The sequence below is a fragment of the Sus scrofa genome, chromosome 10, assembly GCF_000003025.6.
Source record: "Sus scrofa isolate TJ Tabasco breed Duroc chromosome 10, Sscrofa11.1, whole genome shotgun sequence".
Classification (NCBI taxonomy): Eukaryota; Metazoa; Chordata; class Mammalia; order Artiodactyla; family Suidae; genus Sus; species Sus scrofa.
Genome location: NC_010452.4, coordinates 10,156,732 through 10,177,650, shown reverse-complemented (window position 1 = coordinate 10,177,650; position 20,919 = coordinate 10,156,732). Strand labels below are relative to the sequence as shown.

Below are 20,919 nucleotides of genomic sequence, written 5' to 3'. Positions count from 1 at the left end.
ATAAATAAAATTGTGTTTGGAAATCCTCAGCAATTTTTCTGGCTTGGTACCGACAACCTACAAGATTGCAGAAAGCTCGCAAGGCATCAGCTGGAGGCTGGCTAAATCCATGTGGACTTACTGTTTGAGCCTAGAAAGGAGGGCATGAATCCACATTTATTAACGCTGAACAATGTTCAAGATGTTGCTGAGGAAAAAAGCACACCTAGATAGATACACATGTATATACTTCATGTGGGACAATGCCATCTACAGAAATACTCTGTGTAAATACCTGCGTGTATGTATTTATAGCAACGTCTCTGGAAGGCTCCTCAAGTTTAAATGGTATTACTTATTTTTTATGAATTTTTTCTTTTTTTGTTTTATTTTTTCTTTTCTTTTTTTTTAAGGGCAGCATCCGAGGCGTAGGGAGGTTCCCAGACCAGGGGTCGAACTGGAGCTGTAGCCACCAGCCTATACCACGGCCACAGCAACGCCAGATGCGAACCACGTCTGCGACGTGCACCACAGCTCACAGCAATACCGGATCCTTAACCCACTGAGCGAGGCCAAGGATCGAACCCACATCCTCATGGATACTAGTCGGGTTCATTTCCCCTGAGCCATAACAGGAACTCCAATACAATATAATACCCCCTGAGCAAGGCCAGGTTACTAGTCCTCATGGATGCTAGTCGGATTTGTTTCCACTGCGCCACAACGGGAACTCCAGGGGCTTTTTATTAAGAACTGAAAAACACTGCTCTCACCTCTGTCACTCAGAAATTCCAAGGGGTTTAGGAGCTGTGCCAGAAACTGGAGACAAACACCAAAGACACGTTTCCTATCACACTGCACAGTTACACTGTCTCAAACCAAAATTGGTGTTTTTACTTTTAAGGTGTAAGAAGCCAAATACACAGGATACAGAGTTCCCGTCGTGGCATCGCAAAACGAATCTGACTAGGAACCATGAGGTTTCGGGTTCGATCCCCGGCCTCGCTCAGAGGGTTGAGGATCTGGCGATGCTGTGAGCTGTGGTCACAGACGCAGCTCCAATTCGACTCCTAGCCTGGGAACCTCCATATGCTGCAGGTGTGGCCCTAAAAGGACAAAAAGACAAAAAAAGTAAAAAAAAATGAAAATAAAAAAACAAATACACAGGATGCCATCACTGAGAATTACCAACTTCCTTAAGACATGACTTTTATGATTCTAAGATTCTAAGCATCCGTGCTGGCAGGAGGACAAGAAAAAGTACATCCATATCCACATATGCCCACCCAGCCTGGGGGATTATAGACGCCGTCCAGTTTCCAAAAGCGCCCTGGAGAGAGAGAGCATGCACGCACACGCACACACACACACACCTGTCAAATGCTGACTTAGCATTTATTTCTTTCTTTCTTTTTTTTCTTTTTTTTTTTTTTTTTTTTTTTTTTTTGTCTTTTTGCCATTTTTAGGGCGGCTTCTGCGGCATGTGGAGGTTCCCAGGCTAGGGGTTGAATTGGAGCTGTAGCTGCCAGCCTACACCACAGCCACAGCAACGCAGGGTCCAAGCCGTGTCTGCAACCTACACCACAGCTCACGGCAACGCTGGATCCCCAGCCTGCTGAGCAAGGCCAGGGATCGAACCTGCAACCTCATGGTTCCTAGTTGGATTCGTTAACCACTGAGCCATGACGGGAACTTGACTTAGCATTTCTTGAGAATAAATTTAGAAATGCAGACGAAGATGTTCATTATTTACCTAATGGGACCTGGAAGACAGCCTGAATGCCCAATAATACAGGAATGGCTAACCAAGTTATTGCATAGTTCTTGAGCAGTAATCTGGAACCAAGAAAACTTTCTCGGAGTTTTTTGCCACGTACCATTGGGGAACATGGTGGGATCCAGAACTCTCTGTGCAGAGAAGTCCCGTGAGCTGGGGAGGTGGGAGGCACCTGGCGCAGAGCGCACAGAAACCAGACCTCAGAGACAGGGCATGACCTCACTGCCCGCATGGAGGCCACTCTGCTGGCATCACAGCAGGGTAACCAGGCTGCTCCTCGAAGGACACAAGGCCAGCGTTTCCGCTGAGGACTCCTGGGGCCCAGGCTACCCACCAGGGGCAGTCGGTGGGCAGAACGAGGGCATCGGATTCTTGCTCTCTGAGCGCCCCCACCCACCTCACAGCCCTGCCCCTGGCAGCTGATATTTCAACGTTCGGGAAGGGTATGCCAGCACAGTCCCCACGCTCTCGGCCTTGGGTGCCCAACATCAATCGAGGCGATCCCGCCTGGACCCGGCTGGGTGCTGAGACGGCCTGTGCGGGATGGAGTGGGCCCTGCTCCGGGCTGCCCTCCCTCCATCTGTCCGGCTGGCCCAGGTATGCTCTCACGACAGTGGCAGGGATCTGAGAGAGGAAGGAGACTCCGGGACTTTTCAGTCGCTGCCCTGTCTGTAGAGACACCCCCACCCCAGCCCCCAAAGCAAGTCGCGTGGGGTTACAGGGGGCGGGGGCGGGGCGGGGGGAGAGCAGGCACAGCATCAGAGAAAGGGCGCCACTCAGCACCTGGCTACGGAGAGGCCACGGATGGGGACCACTCATGAAATCAGCCTCCTGCATTCTATTTGACTGTGCTTCTGTCTGCCTCGTTGGTTTGTAAGAGTCCTTTTCCTATTAAGTGAGCTCTATGCAAAGTTCACATAGTAACAATAAAATCGTTCGTGTACATTTATAAGGGGAAAGCAAAAGACTCCAGCGCGGCACAGATAACTTTTTACAGAACCTCCTTTTTCAGAAAACCTCCTTTGAATAAATAGGGACCTGCCCAGAGGCTAAACCAAAACACTAAAACACTTGGAGTGGAAAGACACAGCTCGGACATGGTGGAGTATTTCTGTTTGGATTAACCGCTGGTGATTTCAGAGCAGCCGTCAGAGTTCTCAGTGTGTTCATCATTCCTCGGTGCCAGCCTACAGCAGGCACAGGCTTTATTTTTTCCTGTTTTGCTGAAAATCCACAATCCACAAAGATTCACAGAACCTGGGAACAAAGTCCAGCTTGCTGGTTACTCTGCTCCTTGGTCCGAAGCTCTGGGTGCCTCTCCCTCCCTGTCCCAGCGGGTACAAGCTCAGCTAGCTCCATTTAATCATTTAACGTTAGACTGAAACAAAAACCTCTTAATTACATTCTCTGCTCAAAGGGAATACCCATGGCATCGGAGGCTTTTCTTTCCTCCTTGATCTGAAAAGTAGCATATTTAAAGCCAGGTAAGGCGTTTCCGCCCTGGCACAGTGGAAATGGATCCGACTAGGAACTATGAGGTTGTAGGTTCGATCCCTGGCCTTGCTCAGTGGATTAAGGATCTGGCGTTGCTGTGAGCTGTGGTGTAGATCGCAGACATGGCTCGGACCTGGCATTGCTGTGGCTGTGGTGTGGGCCGGCAGCTATAGCTCCAATTAGACCCCTAGCCTGGGAACCTCCATATGTGGCAGGTGAGGCCCTAAAAAGACAAAAAAAAAAAAAAAAAAAAACCTATATAGCGCCAAGAGTGAACCCTAAAGTAAACTATGGACTTTGGGTAATTATGATGTCCATGTAGGATCATCCTTGGTTTTTTAAAAAAAGATCACTCTAGTGAGTGAGAGAACAGGGGAGGCTGTGCTGTGCAGGTGCTGGGTGGGGGGCTAGGAGTGTACAGGAAATCTTTGTACCTACCTCTCAATTTTGTTGTAAACCTAAAGCTGCTTTAAATGGTTTTTTTTTTTTTACACTGTTTCCTCCTGCTGTCTCACATACACAAGATAGAACTTACACAAAAGTTTTGCAAAACAATTCTTTTTTTTTTTTTTAGGCCATACCAAGGGACATGGATGGACGTTCTCAGGCCAGGGTTTGAATCAGAGCTACAGCTGCCAGCCTACGCCACAACCATGGCAACAGCAGATCCAGCCGCCCTCGAGCTACCACAGCTCTCAGCAACGCCTGATCCTTAACCCACTGAGCAAGGCCAGGGATCGAACCCGTAACCTCATGGTTCCTAGTCGGATTCTCTTCCACTGCACCACGATGAGAACTCCTATACCGATATTATAACCTAGCGGTGCGTTGTGACAGCAGTTTGGAAAGGATGACTGGGAAGATTAAAGGAGACAAGGCAGGGAAAGGGCCTGGCACAGGGCCTGCTACACAGCGAGCACTTGGAATTAGGAGCTGCAATTGTTATTGCTTTTTTATTGTCTTCTATATTGCTATTATTATCATTGCTACTTCAGAAGTTCCTGAAGCCAGGAAGAGATTACTGTTCTAATTCCAGGACAGAGAGACTTCTTATCCAAGCATTCTAAGGAAATCCTAATTCACCCCAACTTTGGTTATTGGGGACTGAAAAATAATGATGATTTGCAAAAAGTTTACTTTTCAACAGCTGCAGAGGCTTGTACTGGTGTGCCCGAGCAGGGCCCTGTGGGCTCCCGGGCACACAAGCTCTCTGGGCCCTCCAGTGCTTGGTTTTAGGGAATAAGCCTCAGCCTCCACGACCTTCCCTGAGTCCAAAGGGCAGCTGCTAATCAGGGAGGGGAGCGGATGCAGAGACCAGCGGGGAGCAGTCAGGAGGCAACTGTGCAACCTGGGGGCAGGTCCAGGTTCCCCCTCAAGGAATGCACATAACAATACCTTTGAGCCTTTCTGTAGAATTAAAACCCCCAGCAAAAGTTAGAACTACTTGAGGAAGCATTCTTCATTCCGGGGGGGAAAAAGGAGACCACCAGAGCTAGTCCTGCGGCCACTAAACACCAGCTTTGAAAGACAAAGCAAGCTCGCCTCTGCCCTGAAACTTATTTACTGCCCTGATTCCTTTTCCACTCCCCAAACTATAAAACCACCTCCTAACCCCTTCCAAAGGGGGCACAGTCTTTAAGGCATTAGCTGTGGCCCCTTTGCCTGGCAAAGCAATAAAGCTGCCTTGTTCTCCGTTACCCAAAACTCTGTCTCTGCATTTCAATTCGGCATCGGCAGACAGAGGCCCAGTTTCAACATCGGAAGGACCCATTCACACAGCCAGAGCATAGTGGGGCTGGGATTCAATCCACAGCTGTCTGGCTTCAACATCTCCTGCCTCTCTAGAAGCTCTTGGGAGGAGCACTTCCCAGGGACAGACACTACCCCCAAGGTTTTCTGCAAGCTTCTCCATAGTTCTTTCCTAACATGGAGTGAGTGTAAGCAGCTTTTGGCAAGAAAGAGCTCTTGGCATGAAAAGGTTCTCTGCAGGAGGCCCCTTTTGTCTTGTCCCTTTAGCAGAGCTATCTTGTCCCTAACCTTGGCAGGCACCCTCACACTCACTGCCAGGCCAAGCATACCTTTCAAAGCTTTGGATCACACAATACCCTGCCTAACCTGTTGGTCCTTCCTATAGATCAAAGAAGTAATTTGATCCTATAGATCAAAGAATGAGGAATAAGTAATTTATATGTGGCCAGGTCACTTCCCCGTCAGTAATCTCGTGAGCAAACTGCGGGAAGGAGACAGCATCTGAAGATTGCAAGGAGTCACCAAGCTGACAGCAGTGGGAGCTGGCGAGGAATCAGACCACCCATCCCAATGACTAATGGAGAGGACCCCCCTTTTCCCTGTAAAGACTTTCATGGCCCAGCAGAATCTTCAGCACTGGCTTTGGGACATGAGTCTGCCTTCTCCCCAGATTGCTGGGTTTTTTATTAAAAGCAACACGCTCCATTTCTGCCAACATTTGTCTCTCCAGCATTGAATTTTGAGCATCGGGCAGCCAGACCTAGTTTGACAACACAAAGAATAACACAAACGAGACATTCCCAAGAGATTCAAGTCCTGCTCACTGGAACAGGGAACAAATTTTGGGAAACAGTGACCTTGGAAGGAGTTCGTGTTGTGGCTCAGTGGCAACAAGCACAACTACTATCCATGAGGACTCAGGTTCGATCCCTGGCCTCACTCAGTGGGTTAAGGATCCTGTGTTACTGTTGTGGCTGTGGTGTAGGCTGGCAGCTGTAGCTCCAATTCAACCCCTCGCCTGGGAACTTCTGTATGCCTCGGGTACAGCCCTAAAAAGCAAAAACAAAAACAACCCCCCCCCCAAAAAAAAGTGACCCTGGAAATAGTCACCAGGAGATAGGACAAGTTGATCAGTTTTATTATTTTTTAGACTTCATTGCTCCACACTCCCAGAATTCAAACAAATCACACTGGCCCATAGGAAGCCACTTTTTAAAATCTGCTTAATATCCCTAGATACACAGAAAAAGTACAAAGTGCTTTGGATCACAAAGAGTAAATATTACACAACACATCCTCCTGTTGCTCCATGATTGTGCAATAGATGGTGGCCTGAATTTTTGCACCATGCTTAGAGTTTGCTATTTTTTTTAATTATTAGTTGGTCTATGCAATATTTATGTGCATTATCATTTTACGTTAATATTTAACAGAGTCCCACTAAATGGAGTCCTAGGTAGACAGGTTGAAGCAAATACATCAGTCCCTCAACTCCTGAGCTTCCTAATTTAAGGGAGACCAGAGCAGCCACATTAGAATCATTTTACAGTAAAGTTTTGTTTTGTTTTGTTTTTTTAATGTGCGTAACTAGGGAACTCTTCTATTCAAATAAGAGTATTTTACCTTACTCTTTCTGTGAGCTCATCCCAATACAGGAATAAAACAACAAATGCACTCTGGGGAACATAAGGTCATACAATCCCTTTTTTTTTTTTTTTTTTTTTTTTTTTTTGCTTATTAGGGCCACACGCAGGGTGTATGTTAGTTTCCAGGCAAGAGGTCTAATTAGAGCTGCCGCTGCCAGCCTATATCACAGCCACAGCAACTCAGGTTCCAAGCAGTGTCTGCAACCTGCACCACAGCTCACAGCAACACTGGATCCTTAACACACTGAGCGAGGCCAGGGATCGATCCTGTGTCCGCCTGGATACTAGTCAGGTTCATAACTCACTGAGCACAATGGGAACTCCCCAGGAGACTGCTCTAACCACCTACCCTACCACCCACCCTACACCTTATGCACTTGTACCCAGCTCATTTCCCTTTCTTCTTCAAAATCTCTGCTCAAGGACTGCCTTCTCCAGGAAGCCACTTACCTCCTCAAAAGCACTGCAACCTGTCACCTCGATATTTGGCCTGAAATTTTCCATTTTCACCTTCTTCTCCATCCTCGTGTTCAGATCCGTCAGAGAGGCTTCTGAGATGACCAAGATGGGGCTGCAGTCTGGGTAGGCCACCTGTGTGCCAAGGACACAGCATGAATGCCAAGGACACTGCCCACGGAATTTGCTCAGACTATCAACTGCAAAGCTAAGTAAAGCCCAGAAGCAAAACCACCTGAGCCCAGAAGGGGAGGGTGAAAACAGCCAAGTCAGCTCAGGACCACTGATCCTGCCGCTGGGGCTCCGGGGGGCTGGACCGGGGTCCACACCCTGAAGGGCAGCAGCCAGGGCTCAGGGCCAATGTCACCCTCAGCATCATCTCGAGCACCCAGCAGTGAGCTCCTTTCCACACCATCATCACCGTCAGAGGGGGCAGGATCTGGTGCCCACCAGCTCTAGCAGTTTCCTTCAGCAGCAAGCACTCACTCACATGCAATTTTTTTTCGGGGACGGGCTTTTTTTTTTAGGGCCACACCGTGCACATGGACGTTCCCAGCCTAGGGGTTGAATCGGAGCCACAGCCCCAGCAATGACAGATCCGAGCTTCATCTGTGACCTACACCACAGCTCACAGCAACGCCGGATCCTCAACCCACTGAGAAGGGGCCAGGGTTGGAGCCCAAGTCCTCATGGCTACTAGTCGGGTTGGTAATGTGCGGAGCCACAACACGGGAACTCGCACTCACATGCATTTATTCTGCATCTACTATGTATCGGGCCCTGTTCTTTGTGGGCAAATAGCAGTGAACACAGCAGAGAAAAAGCCCTGCCTTCAAGGAGCTTGTAAAAGCGATCTTTGCAAGACTCTCCCCAGGGTGCCTGCATCTTGCACCTCATCTCACTGCAGAACAAAAAGGCTTTGGTTTGGGGGCTGTAGCTGACATGGGGGTGCGGTGTCTTCTCTGTACTGGAAGCAACACACCCTCCCTGGCTGAGGGGCGTGGGGGGGCTTGGAGCAAGTCTGCTTCTGTCATGTCAGGAAACCTAGCTCTGGTCCCAACCTAACCTCCCTTTTGCCTCCCGCCGCCGCTCGTCTTCTGAGCCCTCAGCTCCCTGGTAGCCCCGCCCCCGGCCCGGCTCCTCCCACATTCCATCCTCCCCGCATCCCGAGACCCCGCCCTCTCCTCCAGCCCCTCTCCAGCCTGCACCTGCCCAGGTGGCTCCCTCAGGGCCAGGCCTGCCCTCTCCCGACCTGGACCCAGGACAGGCTCCCTGCGGCCCAGAGGGAAGGCGGGGGTGAAGGCAGCTCTGGGCAGGCTCACCTCGTAATCCTGGGCAACGGAGGAGAATATTTTCTTTGATCGTCTTCCCTTCAGGTTCTTTTCAAACTGAACCAGGCGATAAGCTTCCGTTTTCAAGAAGCTGGTGAACCACTGAGCAGCTTCGTCGCCACAGTCCCTGCCCTGGGTGTCGAGACCGAACATCCTGGAAGGGTCACAGAGAGCAGCGGGGTGACTCTCCAACGCGACACACTGGCTGGTGGGGTCAAGATGGAACAGGGAACCACCTCCCGTCCCTTGTGATGGAACGTGATGGAGGAGAACGGGAGACAAAGAATGTATGTACGACTGGGTCACTTTGCTGTGCAGCAGAAATTGACAGACCATTATAAATAAACTATAATAACAGAATTAAAAAAAAAAAAAAAAAAAAAAAGATGGAACAGCTGGGTCGCTGGAACCTGATTCTCCCAGAAGTCCTGGAAGTGGTCCCGTGATCCCTAGGTTAACACTGGGGAGACACAGAGGGACGGAGCAGGGAAGGGCTTGTCAGAACCTAACTGGCTTATAACTCAAGTGGGTCTTGTTGAAATGCAGATTCCCTTCAGTAGGTTGGGCTGGAGCCGGAGGTTCTGCATTTCTCATTAGGCTTCAGGACGCCTGGGCTACTGGTCCACAGACCACACTTGAGTAGCAAGGACTGAGGATATGTTCAGAAGGGGCGAAGGACTGCCTGGGGGTAGATGAGCCCTGAGCTTGGACTATGGCAGACCTGGTTCAAACTGGAACCCTGCCATGGCTCCCTTGTGAGCGTTAGAAAATCATTAAACATCTATGACCTTCTGTCCCCGTTGCAAACTGAAGATAACAACATATGACCTGCCCTGCCTGGTACACACAGATTCCCCTGGATAACAAAGTGGTCTTCAAGGATTTTTTTCTTTTTTGCTTGAGTACCCCAAAAAGACTTCTTAAAAACTATGTACCCCTCACAGAATTGCAAGTTGACATGTAAGCTTTTATCTTTCCTTTCCTTTTTTTTTTTTAAAGAAATACAGGTAATTGACAATACTGTGTTCGTTTCAGATAAACAGTAGAGTGATTCAGTTACATATATTTTCCAGATTATTTTCCATTATAGGCTATGAACGGATATTGAATATAGTTCCCTGCACCATACCATAAATCCTTATTGCTTATCTATAGTATGTATAGTAGTTTATATCTGTTAATCCCATACTCCTAATTTATCCCCCACTTCCTTTCCCTCTTAGTAACAATAAATTTGTTTTCTATGTCTGTGAGTCTGTTTCGGTTGTGTATATAGGTTCACTGGTATTTTTTTGATTTCGCATATAAATGATAGCATATACTATTGTCTCTGATGGACTTCACTCAATATGATATTCTTTAGGTCTATCCACATTGTTTATGTGTTTAACGTGTCATGACGATTAAATTTCTATTGAATTGTAAATATTAACATGTAAAATAAAATTATATCTTAGATTATATATCATATCTTAACATTAGAAATACATATAAATTATATTAAAATAAAATAAAATTATGGGAGTTCCTATTGTGGCTCAGCAGGTTAAGGACCGACGTTGTCTCGATGAGGATGCAGATTCGATCTGTGGCTTCCCTCAGTGGGTTAAGGATCTGGTGTTGCCTTAAACTGCAGCAGAGGTCACAGAGGTGGCTCAGATCCAGTGTTATCACAGCTGTGGTGTAGACCAGCAGCTACAGCTTCAATTTGACCCTTGGCCCAGGAATTTCTATATGTGGCAGGTGCAGCCATAAAAGAAAGAAATAAGTAAATAAAATAAAATTATGCCAGGAGTACTGTCATGGTGCAGCAGAAAAGAATCCAACTAGGAACCATGAGGTTGTGGGTTAAGGATCTGGTGTTGGCGTGAGCTGTGGTGTAGGTTGCAGACACGGCTCAGATCCTGCATTGCTGTGACTGTGGCACAGGCTGGCAGCTGTAGCTGATTCGACCCCTAGCCTGAGAACTTGGGAACCTCCATATGCTGCAGGTGTGGCCCTAAAAAGCAAAAAAGAAAAAAAGAAGAAGAAAAAAAAAAGAGGTTATGAAAATAAATAAATACATTTAGAAAATAAAACTATGCCCCTTATCAATTTTATATCATTTCTTCAGTTTTTAACAGTTCCCATGGCAATCAGTGCATTAAAATGGTTTGTAAATAGGAGTTCCTATCGTGGCTCAGTGGAAATGAATCAGACTAGTATCCACGAGGATGCAGGTTCGCTCAATGGGTTAAGGCGTTGCCATGAGCTGAGGTGTAGGTGGCAGACGTGGCTCAGATCACCCTTTGCTGTGGCTGTGGTGTAGGCCAGCAGCTGTAGCTCCGATTAGACCCCTAGCCTGGGAATTTCCACATGCTGTGGGTGCAGCCCTAAAAAAAAAGGCAGGAAAAAAAAAGGGGGGCTTGTAAATACAGTCTGTGGTAGTTACCGCATGTGTAACTAGCTGGAGAGTGTGTGCTGATTACATTCCGGCCGTGTCTGTGCCAATCCAAAAACACAGCTTCCAGCCACGGCGTTTGCCAGATTCCCAGAATTCCACTGGCTGTCTATTCCCACCTCATCCAGAAGCATGACTCAAGTGCAGAACGGAATTACACAAGAACAGGCAGCACCTGGATGGATGCCTTCTGCGGATCTGGATCAACCCACCTACAAGGTCCTCCTCCTTGGCTCCCTCTGGAGCCTACTCACCCAGGTAAGAAGCCTGGAGAGAAGAACTTGCTTCATATCAAGGACACAGTGAGTCTGCCAGCAACGTCTGCACCTGCCACCCAACATGTCAACTAAGCACTTACCCGTGAACTTCAAATGCCCTACGGTTTGTCTCTCCAATGAATGTATTTGCCTGAAGCCTGTAACGTAGAAAAGCACCAGCCCCTCCAGGGAGGCAGGCAGCTCTGCCTCGTGTGATAGTGAAGACGAGCAGGACCCCTGGGTCCTTGCCACCGGCTCAGATCCCCGTCCCCCCCTCCTCCCCCACCACCTGCTCCTTGTTTGTAGAAAAACTTCAGCCTCCTAGGCCTTCCATACATTCCAGATAGCAAACTGAAGCAGAAAACAAAGGAAAACAGACGAGCAAGACAAAATTATCACAGTTTAGCCATAAAACAAAGGAATTTTAGTTCCTCCTCAAGGGCTACAGATAATAGCCTGAGCCATATCTTTGAGCTACTCTAAAATCCTCATCAGGTGGAAGAAGTTTTTGTTTGTTTGTTTGTTTTTCTTCTTAGGGCCACACCCGAGGCATATGGAAGTTCTCAGGCTAGGGATCAAATTCAAGCTGTAGCTGCCAGCCTACACCACAGCCACAGCAATGCAGGATCCGACCCACTGAGCAAGGCTAGGGATCAAACCCGCCTCCTCATGGATACTAGTCAGATTTGTTTCCAAGACACCACAATGGGAACTCCAGGTGGAAGAAGTTAACTGTGCACTGGCCACAGCAGGGAGACCCCAGACCAGTTGGAACCAAAAGATTGACAATGTTGACGCCTGACACACTGCCTAGTTACTTAACCACCAACCAATCAGAAGAGTGCCCAGGAGCTGGCCAGGCCCCTCGGGGACAGTTGCTCTCATCTGGCCTTTAATACTCCTGCCCTGAAAGTCGGGGCGGAGTTCTGGTCTTTTAAGCAAGAGCTGCCCATTCTCCTTGCTTGGGTGTCTTGCAATAAATGCTGTACTTTCCTCTGTCACAAGCTGGTGTCAGTGGATTGGCTTTGCTGTGCACCAGTCAGCAGGCCCAAGTTTAATTTGGTAAAAACAGTCCTAGAGGACTTGGTTTCCTTGTTTGTAAAGTGGAACTCCACTAGCCACCTCATAACCCTGGTGAGACAACTAACAGAAAGAGTGTATTCATGAATCCTGGCTTCAAGCTACAAAATGGTGGCACCTTGAGGGACGGATTTCAGCTCAGACACTTGGCTAGAAAAGCATTTGAGGGCACAGGGGTAATCTGAGCCTGTCCTCTGAGTCTGGGGACCTTTGGGCAGCACTAATTTCCATATGTTGAGAATTCTCAGGTGGTTACAAAGGGATCCAGAGGATACAGGAGAAGTGTCTAAGCCTCTAGGACTCCCTGATAGCAGAGGACAAGCCCCCAGTGAGCCATGAAACTGGACAGTCCTGCTAGGTTCCCCCAGACTGAACAGAAACCCAGGCCTGAGGTGCGTCTCTGGCCAGAGTTGAACTCCCTTACGTCTGCATCTTGTCGGAGGTGCCTGGGTCCCTGTCCCTAGATCTTAGGGGTTGCAGAGTCCTCCCAAAAAGCCCCAGCATCCTCAGCATCCAGCCCTGAGATACAGGTGGTAACATCTCCATGAATGCCCTTGTCTGCCTGGCAATTATGAATAGAAATCCATCCTGCTTGACCAAAAGGAGACGAACCCTCAAGGTTCGCCCTTTGTAAGTTTTCCCTATTTGTATTAATCCTGATGTCTTTTTACTTTTTATATTTTTGATGCTTTGACATCTTGAGAACCACCCCTCCCAGGACTAGTCAATTCCTAGAGATAGTAAAGCCCTGGGTTTCCCAGAGGCAGACCAACCACCCCAGAGCCCTCACACCAACCACCTCCTCTGTTGTGCCCTCACACTCACGGCCACTGTCCCTGCTCTAATCATCCAGAGCCAGTCCCTGTGCCCCAGATCCAATTTTCCTAGCACCTGGGGAAACCAGAACAAAGACTTTTGCTCACATTTCCCCCTGATCCCTCTGCCTCCTGACCAACCCCAGTATTTCTCCCCATGTGGTCCTGCATAGCATGGGCTTCCTATTTCCAGGAATCTGTGAATATTAAAAACTTCTTTCTTCAGGACAGTCATGTCTGTGTCTGCACATCTTGTAACATCTGATGAATGTAAATCTAAGTGCCCCTAAGGCAACATTCTGATCAACCAACCACTGGGCTCGATCCCAACAGAGAGACTACACTGCTCTTCACTTTCCTTGACCGCTCTCATCACCTCCGGTACGAGCACAGCGAGGCAGAGAGGAAGGCGGCACCTGAAGGTAGATCAGTTTTCTTGAAGGTCCCCAGAGGCCCCATGTAGAGCACCTGCAGTTGTGGAGCCTGTTGGAGGAAGGCACCTTGATGGGCAAAACCAGCTGGTCCATGCCCGGCGCCCTGAGGACAAGGCAGTTGTCATCATGGGTGATGGAGACCAGCACAAGGCGATGCTCCTGCCGTGCGGTCACCACGTGTCCATCTTCCTTAATCACCGTCCAGAACCTGCCAGGAAACAAACGGGGCACACTCAGAATTCCTCTGCCACTGTCTCTATGGCTTCCATCCAGCCTTCTACTTCATCAAAACCCTCCCCCTGGAGTGTCTGTCATGACTCAGTGCATTAAGAACCCGACTCATATCCATGAGGATGAGGGTTCGATCCCTGGTTTCACTCAGTGGGTTAAGGATCCGGCATTGCCCTGAGCTGTGGTGTCAGTCGCAGATACGGCTGGGATCCCGCATTGCTGTGGCTGTGGTGTAGGCCGGCAGCGACAGCTCAGATTCCACCCCTAGCCTGGGAACTTCCATAAGAAGAAAAAAAAAAACACCCTCCCCCTGCCCCAACTCAGGACCCAACAATTTCTTTCCAGACAGTATCCAGGTCTAGCCAAATGCTTTCATTCCAAAAGTCAGTGCCCCTCAAAGGAGCTCGTTTGGTACAAAGAGCCCTGGGATAGAGAGCATCTGGCCAGTGTATGAAAAACCCCAGTCCCCAAAATCCGTCTGGTGAGGCTGGTGTAGGGACATCCCTTTTGCTGGGGCAACTACACTGCCTCTTTGGGACTTTGCTGTGGTCGGAGGCTTCCCTGAGCCTATTAAGCCCATCTCTGTGAACTCAGGGAACCCCACTCAACCATCTGCGATAACCCACGTGGGAAAAGAACCTGGGAACGAATAAATATAAGCAGATGTAGGACCGACTCACTGTGAGGTGCAGCAGACATGAACACAACACTGTACACCAACTATTCTTCAGTGAAATTTTAAGATTCAAATAAAATGGGGGGAGAAAACATGTCTCTGGTTGAAGCGAAATGTCTTAACTAGAGAAGATTGACCAAAGACCCATGGCTCAAGTGGACGGAAACTCTAGACGAAGGTCTTGAATGTTCCTGAGTCCCAAAGATGCAAACTGCCCCCTGCTAGGTTTCACCGGCTACGTTGCATAGATCCTAATCAGAAAAGGCCTCAGCAGCTTTCCTCTTCATGCACATGTTAGACTCATAGAATGCTGTAAACCAAGGTTAACTCAGTAGAAAAAGAAAGGAAATGTTATTTACACACACACACACGCATGTGTGTGTGATGGAATATTATTCAGCCATGAAAAGGAAATCCTGCAATTTGCAACAACATGGGTGACACTTGGGGATGTTACCCTAATTGGAATGAGTCAGACAGAGAAAGCCCAATGCTGTATGATTTCACTTGTAAGTGACATCTACAAAGGGGGACTTCTAGAAACAGAGAATAGATTGGTGGTTGCCAGGGGTTGGGGGTGGGGGGAATAGGGTGAAAGTGGTCAAAGGGTACAAACTTCCCACAGAAGACGTTCTGGGGATGTCACGGACCTCACGGCAGCTACAGTGAACACCGTATTTACAGTTAGCAACACGGTATATCCTTAGTTGCTAAGAGACAAAATCTCAGCGGCTCTCACCATAAGAACAACAGCAACGAAATGGAAATTGGGTGAGGCGAAGGCGGTGTCAGCTCACGTTGCATCGTATCACACCGCCGCAAGGCCCGCCTTCAACGTACACAATGTTCTATGTCCATTTTATATCCTGTGTCAATACAGCTGGAGGGGAAAAAAGATTCATGCCAATCGCGTTGGATAAGGGCTCCACTCACATTTTAGAGAGCTCCCCGCCCCCGTTCTCAGCTCAGTTTTCACACCCTGTACCATAACCTCGGGGGCGGAGGGGGGAGCTGAGCTAAAGAATGAGAAGGGATGCTGAGTCTGTGAGGTCAGATATGCTCTCATCAATAACAGAGCAGATATTTTGGGCGACAGCACACAAACAATTTGATCTCTAAAGAGGAAAAAGAGTAGCGCTCCTAGGGAAAATGAGTTTCAATATCGCTATTTCAGACAAACAAACTCAGTGGGTGATGAACTCTGCAAGCCCTGACGAGTGAGCCTCTCCTGAAGGCTGGGCCTTCCCATCTGTGAACAACAGCAGTAAGACAGCCCCTTCTGGGAGGACAGAGGCATTCCAAAACTTGACTGGAGCCAGATGGAATGTTCTGGAAAACCTAGGGAGGACATCCACTATCACAGTGGGGGAGCCGGGTCTCTGCCCTCCCCTGGCCCTGGCAGGTAACCTCCCCTCTGGAACCTGCCAGCCAAGCAACTTACCCCTGTCCAGGTGCTGGATAACCACCCCTCCACCCTCCGGAACCAAGCCAGGTGGGTCTTGAGCCCGGCCAGCTGGCATGTGCATCAGAGTGAAGCATGGCAGGTGGCAGCACAAAGGCACTTTAGGGATTGCCTTGGGGGACCTTCCTTCCGGGACCTGGGGGTGCTGGGCAGAAGGAGGTACCCGACCCTCTGAGGAGGGCGCCTTTTCCTTTTTAAGGGTCTTTGGTTCCTAGGGTGCCCTAGCTCACTCCCCTGTGGGGTGAGGCTGGGTTCTGTGCTCCAGAGATTTCCTGCCGACTGTGTTATAGCCCTGTTCCCTAGGGGCTGGGCCCCGTCCCCTATTTCCAGCCTCATCCTTGGGTGCAGAGTCTTGGAAGACCCTGCTCTGGTTAACCCCACCCAAGCCTGCCCTGGAACTTCCAACCTGGCCTGTCCTCGGAGGAGGCAAGGCTCGGTCTGCGGGCTGTACACGACCAGACACATGTGCAGACAGGAGCCCATCCAACCCCCTGGCCCATCATTTCTAACAGTCACCTATCTCGGGGCTGAGCCTTCTTACCTCCCCCCCCGCCCGCCCCCTGTCAGCCCTTCCCTTGGGCTCTCTGGTCCCGCCTGCAGCTCCAGCCAATGTGTAACCACGCGGGGTTAACCCGGGGACAACACAGGAGAAGGGGCAGCTAGAGGTGCCCTGCTAACCCTGCAGTGGAAGGAGCAAGTGGCAACTTGCAAGCAGCCCAACACCGGGGCAGGACAAGGACCACTATAAGGACACAAAGGTGCCGCCCATAACATACCAGCCACCCTCACTACCCTGTAACTAGGGTGACAATATTTTTTACCTCTTGTGTTCAAATGATGCCCAGGGCATCATTGAATAATTACCTCTGTTCTGCCAGATCTGAAAGAAAGGCTATGTCTGAAGTGCAGATTCTTTTTATGAGCAGTTTTCTTCATTGGCAGCCCCCAAAGCCAGCCCTTTCATTTTACACATAAAACACGCGCATGTGGGCGTGCAGAGCCAGCACAGAGTGCAAAGCTCCGGGTCTCCGAAAGAACAGCAATGACCCTGAGTGACCCGCAGCTGCGTTTGGGAAGCAGAGTCCAAGACAGCTGGGAAGTCTCGTTTCTAAAGTGACAAGCTGACCCGGGGTACAGGAATGACGGAGCCGGAAAAGGAGAGCAAACAGCCCCACCACAGAGAGCTGGAGGGCGAGGGCAGGCGGGAGGGACCCTGGGAATAAGAAACTCAGGAGCTTCATTTTTCCAAGAGCTAACAGTCTGCACACAAGAGATGAAGCGCTGGCTGGGTAAACGGCGGGGACAGATTTATCAACGGCCAGTCACACATGGCCCCTAAGGAGAGTGCAGCTTTACAGGGTCAAGGAGCCAAGCCCTCCCAGGGTCTGTGCCAACAGCCAGGGTCAGCGTTCTGCGAGATGGACCCGAAACGAGCTCAAAGCGCAGTCAGTCCGCTCAGGCCAAACGTTCACAAACACGTTAAGGGTTTCAAACAAAATAACACAAAAAATTTAAGGCAAAGGGCACTTACAGAGGACGCTGTTAGCTTCTTAGAACAGTCTCAAAGGCACAGGTTCAAAATGGAAATAAAGAGGAGTTCCCTTTGTGGCTCAGTGGTTATTGAACCCAACTAGGGTTCACGGGGATGCAGGTTCGAGCCCTGGCTTCTCTCAGTGGGTTGCGGATCTGGCATTGCCATGAGCTGTGGCGTAGGTCTCAGATGCAGCTCAGATCCAGAGTTGCTGTGGCTGTGGTGTAGGCCAGCAGCTGCAGCTCCCATTCAACCCCTAGCCTGGGAAACCAAATGCTGCAGGTGCAGCCCTTAAAAAAAAAAAAAAAAAAAAAAAAAAAAAAAGAACAATTAAATGCCTCTCTTCCTGGGATGCCAATGCCAGTCCTCCTTGCTGGCAAGACTCCCTTCCCAGGTGCCAAGGCCAGGCTGGGGTTGCTGGGTACAGGCTGGTCTGTTCTCTTCTTTTTAATCTTGAAGAAATAATCCTGACTGCAATGTCTTTCTTCTCACAAGATATAAAACTGTGCTGACGGAGCTCCCTTCACCGTGCAGCGGAAACAAACTCGACCAGGACCCACGAGGATGAGGGTTCCATCCCTGGCCTCGCTCAGTGGGTTAAGGACCTGGCGTTGCCGTGGCTGTGGTGTAGGCTGGCAGCTGCAGCTCGGATTTGACCTCTAGCCTGGGACCCTCCATATGCTGCAGGTGTGGCCCTTAAAACAAACAAACAAAAAAACACTGTGCTGAAAACTGCTTCGCCAGAGCAGTTTCTCAGAGTCATCCGAGAAGTGGGCTTCCAGACTAGTCCTCAGGTTGGCTCAAATGAAACTTTTTTCTATTCGTATTATTGCTTGTTTATTGATGACTTCGTGGACAAATCCTTGCCGCATTCCCAGGAAGGGCATGAGCGTGGCACTCGGGGACCTGGGCTCTCACGCCTCCAGAGCGTGATGGTTTTGCCGTCTTGGGGAGATGCTCAATGCTGGGGACAGTTTCCTGGCTTGCAAGTGGAGATAATGTCCAGCCACAGGGTAGGTATGAAGCCTGAATAACACCATCTGTGTGACAGGACTTAGCGCCTGCTGCGTACAAAGCACTGAATACAAGTTGGTTGCATGGCCGTTCCCTGCCTCACCCCAGTCTCCGCAGCATAGCACCCAACCCCAGCACTGATTATTCAAAACAAGGGAACACGGATACACACATCTGGTTTCAGATGCCCACAGAAGCAGACAAGCAAAGGACAAATATTCTCTTTCCAGGGAAGCAAAAGTCACAGCAAAGCTGTGACAATGAGCAGTGGGAAAGCCATAGTTATTCCAATGAAGAGACAGGAAACACAGATAAGAACTGAAAATCTCACTATGAAATATCCCTTGCCTGGTCCTTTATGCGAAGAAGGAAGGAGCAGAAGTCCAGCTTCCCTGGCTGTGTGTCAAGAGAATTACCTCGTCACTGTGCCTGAGGCCTGCCCAGCCTTCATGTCTGAATAAGCTGGAAAAATGCTCTTTTTTCTTTTTAGGGCCCCACCTGCAGCATATGAGAGTTCCCTGGCCTACGCCACCTGGATCCAAGCCGCATCTGCAACCTACACCACAGCTCACAGCAATGCCAGATCCTTAACTCACTGAGTGAAAGCAGGGATCGAACCCACATCCTCATGGATACTAGTCAGGTTCCTAACTTGCTGCACTGCAATGGGAACTCCGCTCTTCCTCTTCTTAATGGTCCTGGAGAAAACTCTCTACGATAGCCTCACAATCACCTGGCCCGAGTCTGCATGTCTCTTTCTGATTTCCTAGGTCTGGGATGGGACTCTCAGGAAATCACAGTTTTTTTAAAAAAAAACTCTCCCCAGGATTAGAAATCTGGGGTGAAGAGGGATGGAAGACGCCCCATGAGTTACATGGTCTGTACACACAACAGTTTCTACAACAAGCTGGAGATTCCCAATGCCCTGGGAGCCCACAGAGGACGGCAAGCTTCAGAGAAGACCCACCACACGTGCCCTGGGGTGAACTCCGGGAGGCAGGCAGCCTCTGCCGAAAGGGTCCCCAAAAGACCGGTGTGCAAACCTCCCTCCCATTAGACACAGGACCACAGCCAAACCATCCCAGCCAGGCAAGCATCTCAAGCCTCAGGAAACAGAGAAGGAGGCTCCGTTCTCCCTTGATCACTCTTTCCAGGGTTTAGCATCCTTGCTGCCATGAGCCCTTTCCCAGTTGTGCTGCACAGCTGCACAACTCTGTGTCCATAAGCAGGTGTCCGCAGGCTCACCTTCGGGAGAAAATGACCAAGCATCCTCTCCTTTCTGAGGGAGGAGGCCGGCATTTCCATTCGCGAGGCCCTACCTAGGTGGGGCTTTACCGAGCTCCTCACCCAAAGACCACTCTGCCTCAGGGGGCAGGGGTCACACTGTCCCCTTAATGGCAAAGGATTATGTGCACAGTCTGTCCCCCTGCCACCTTCTGTCCCCAGCAGAAGACTTCACTCTCTCTGCTCATTTCCTTTTCAAGTGGGTCAGGCCCCGCCACCTCCTGAGGCTCCCAAAACCTTCCTTAGAACTGAAAAGTGTGAGGAGCAAGGCCCAGCAAGGTCACAGCCAATGTCCTTGAACAAGAGAGCTGCCTTCAAGGAGTTCTGGTTGTGGCTTAGTGGTAAGGAAGCTGACTAGTATCCATGAGGACCTGGGTTCGAGCCCTGGGCCCCAGCTCAGTGGGTTAAGGAGCCAGCATTGCCAGTGAGCTCTGGCGTAGCTCCCAGACATGGCTCTAATCACTGTGGCTGTGGCTGTGGCTTGACATAGGCCCACAGCTGCAGCTCCCATCTGACCCCTAGCCTGGGACCTGGGAACCTCTATATGCCTCACGTGTGGCCCTTTAAAACAAACACTTGGCTTCAGCTTTGCTCCCGTCTGTCCACGGGAGTGCCAACAACATTTGTCTCCTCATACTATCAAATCAGAAAGTTTAGCACTAGCAGGAGCCTTGGAGAGCGGATCTGTCCTATTACAGAAAAGGAAGCTCTCCTCCGGGGAGGGCCAGAGGCTTGCCCCCTCCCCTGCCTCCCCAAACCCGAACCCGACGCGAACTGGATCTTTCCAGCCGCAGGCTCAAAGCCAGAGGATCCAACAGGCGGTCCGGAAAAGCCAGGTGGCCGGCCTCCCTTCTCCTTCCCCGGGCCAGGTGCCAGCTCCCTCCCCGCAGCCCTCCGCAGCAGGGACCCGCGCTGGGCTCAGCCCTACCTGTCGCGCACGTGGCCGCAGCGCAGCCCCAGGGCCGTGCACTCGGCCTCGCTCACCGGCACCCCCTTGCACGACTTGACCGGGTAGAGCCAGAGTCTCGCCACGGTGCCCACCTGCTGCAGCCGCCGGCGCCGCCGAGGCCACGCGCGGCGCCAGGCGACGGCCCCCAGCGCCACCGCGGCCAGTCCCAGCGCGGCGACCCCGAGCCAGCGGGGCCGGGACGGCGCGGAGAGGCCGAGGCGGACCAGCGGGGACGAGCCGACGGCGCCCATGACCCGGCGACCGCGGAGCGCAGACCAGCCTGCGACTGGCGCGGGCGGGGCGCCGGGGGCTCG

The 20,919-nt window shown here is 50.3% G+C and overlaps 1 long non-coding RNA gene across 3 annotated transcripts in view; it reads right to left on the bottom strand.

The window, feature by feature from the left end:
* Positions 1-20,919, bottom strand: part of MARC2 — a 37,640-nt gene extending 16,721 nt beyond the window's left edge. For all 3 annotated transcript variants that reach the window (XR_002336195.1, XR_002336194.1, XR_002336193.1), the window contains exons 1-4: positions 20,585-20,919; positions 13,493-13,666; positions 8,424-8,586; positions 7,096-7,236 (exon numbers count right to left, since the gene is read on the bottom strand). This is a non-coding gene — a long non-coding RNA (mitochondrial amidoxime reducing component 2). The remainder of the gene's footprint in view (positions 1-7,095; positions 7,237-8,423; positions 8,587-13,492; positions 13,667-20,584) is intronic.